General features: G+C 48.0%; 1 non-coding gene across 1 annotated transcript; it reads left to right on the top strand.

Moving 5' to 3' along the window:
- The first annotated feature begins 698 nt into the window (after positions 1 to 698).
- Positions 699 to 770, top strand: TRNAN-GUU (transfer RNA asparagine (anticodon GUU)). Its single transcript has one exon. It is a non-coding gene; the product is annotated as a tRNA-Asn (tRNA).
- Positions 771 to 2,685: the final 1,915 nt, after the last annotated feature.

Raw genomic sequence — 2,685 nt, 5'->3', positions numbered from 1 at the left:
CAAACCAAAAGACATCACCAGAAATTCGTAATGTCCATAACGAGTGCGGAAGGCAGTCTTATGAATATCTTCTCCCAAATCTTCAACTGATGATACCCGGACCTAAGGTCGATCTTCGAGAACCAACTAGCTCCTTGGAGCTGATCAAATAAGTCATCGATCCTCGGGAGCGGGTACCGATTTTTAATGGTGAGCTTATTCAACTCACGGTAGTCAATGCACATCCGCATGCTACCGTCCTTCTTCTTAACGAACAAGACCGGGGCACCCCAAGGTGAGATGCTCGGTCGAATGAAGCCCTTGTCGAGTAAGTCTTCCAATTGGGCCATAAGTTCTTTCATCTCATTCGGCGCTAGGCGGTAGGGAGCTCGGGCAACGGGTTTGGCACCCGGTACATGGTCTATCTGGAACTCGACCTCGCGATCCGGCGGCACATCTGACAAATCATCTGTAAATACATCCGGGAAATCACGAACAATAGGAACATCACCGACGGTAGCCACCTCGGTATTCACATTCATAGCATACGCCAGATACACCCCGCACCCCCGCTGCATCAACTTCCCTGCCTTAGTCATGGCCAGGGAGGGGCTTGCTATCGTAACCTTTTTCCCGGTGTATGTGAGGGTGACGAACTCCTTTTTGTTCGGTCATAGGTTGGTCCAAAGAACGAGAGTCGGCTTCCTTAAGTCTGTTGTTCCTCAGTAGCTCAGTGGTAGAGCGGTCGGCTGTTAACTGACTGGTCGTAGGTTCAAATCCTACTTGGGGAGAATTTAGAGTTCTCTCTTTTCTGACCTAGCGCCCCCTGTCCTTCTCCTTAGTTTCTAAACTAGTAGAATCGCAGGACATCAAAAGTGGGAAGTTTCTTGTTGGTTTTTCTTCCTCACTCTCGAATAGGTGAACTTGGTTCGTTCAATTCTTAGGGAGAAGAAGGATGGGAATGAATGGGAAGACTGGAGTAGTCTCTTCATTAGCCGGAAGGAATTAATCTCCACTAGCCTCATTCGAAGAACGAACAAGAAAAGGCTTACAGTTTAGGTAGGATAGATCGATGTGGTCCAATGGCTAAAGCTCTGCCAGCTTCTTGTAGACTTACTTCTCTTTAGGCTCCGAGTTCTTTATTTATTATTATTTTAAAAATGATTCTTCGCCACTAGTGGCAACGAAGTTCTTGGTAATTTATATAATATGTGGCGTCGCAGCATTCCGATCACCGAAGACCGTAATTCGAGTCCCATCCGGGGCCCTTAGACGAACGAGCTTCTGACCACAAATGATCTGAGCATCAACATTCGCGAGCCAATCCATCCCGAGCACCACATCGAAACAACCAAGCGGCATCAAGTACAGTCGCACCGGAAATCTATAACCAGACAACTCAATGGAACAACCCTGAATAGCCCTAGACACGGACACGGATTTTCCTACGGCAACCTCAACCTCAAACCCATCGACTACGCTCTCGAGTGATTTATTCAATAAGGATTAGAAAGTGGTAGCAACAAAACTCCTACTGGCGCCCGAATCAAATAAAATTGACGCCTGTAATTCATCAAGTAGAAAGGTACCTAGGACAATATTATGCTACTGCTTAGCTACACGGTCAACACATACGAATTCAAAGGAATATGAAATTATAACGGTGGAATGAAAACTAAATAAGGAAAAAGTACCTGAAACGACATCCGCATCCTCTTTCGCTTCCTTCTTGGAGATGTTGAAGGCCCTCGCCCTGGCCTTCGGCTTCTCATCTATTTTCCCCTCGAGGAAGTCCCCTGCCTGGACCCCCCCCCCCCCCCGCCTTAATGGAAGGACAGTTTGATGCCAAGTGACCCGAACCCTTACAGCGGAAACAGGTCAATGTCGGGCACTCGAAATGGGGGTATCCCACCTTATCACAACGAAAACAAGTGCCAGACCCCATCCTACACTCCCCCTTGTGCGGCTTCCCGCACTTCTTGCAATTACCAGACGCTGCATCCCTTTTAAACTCAGAAGTCTCAGTCTTTACCCTTTTCCCGGACGAGTTAAAATTGTTCCCCCCTGGCCGTTTACCGTACGAATTTGAGTTTCATGCCCTCCTATTCTCGGTAGGCGGTAAATTCTCCCTCTGATCATAAAGCGTACCTGCTAGAGTGACCACCGAGTGAAAAGAGTTCATGTCGGTAGTCAACACACCCCTACGAATATCCACCGAAGTCCCTTCACGTACTTCTTAATCCTTTTGGCTTCGGGAGTAACCAAGTTGGGACATAAGCGAGCCATCTTGTTAAACTTGGTGGTATACTCCCGATGCGACATAGAACCAGCCTCCAAGGTCAAGAATTCCTGTTCTATTTTATCTAATTCATGCGGAGGACAAAACTGATCAAGAACCGATTTCTTCAACTCATCCTGCGTCATCCTCCTAACCGCACGATCCCCCATGGCTTGCGCCAAGTAATCCCACCAACATAGTGCCTCGGAACGGAACGAGGCAGTAGCATAAGTCACCATGTCATCCCCCTTGCACTTACTGACCCTCAGTACGGCCTCCATCTCTCTTACCCACTAATGTGCAGCCAAGGCATCTTTAGTACCATCGAAAGAAGGGGGGTCGCACTTTTTAAAGTCACCATACGAGCAACCCCGAGTCGATACACTAACGGTCCGCACCTCATCTTCATCCCCACTCGGCACATACAC

The sequence above is a fragment of the Bidens hawaiensis genome, unplaced genomic scaffold (assembly GCF_021521415.1).
Source record: "Bidens hawaiensis isolate Kalapana, Puna unplaced genomic scaffold, B.hawaiensis_p1.1 tig00040060_1, whole genome shotgun sequence".
Taxonomy (NCBI): Eukaryota; Viridiplantae; Streptophyta; class Magnoliopsida; order Asterales; family Asteraceae; genus Bidens; species Bidens hawaiensis.
The sequence above is the reverse complement of the archived record's forward strand: the minus strand, read 5'-3'. Positions and strand labels throughout refer to the sequence as shown.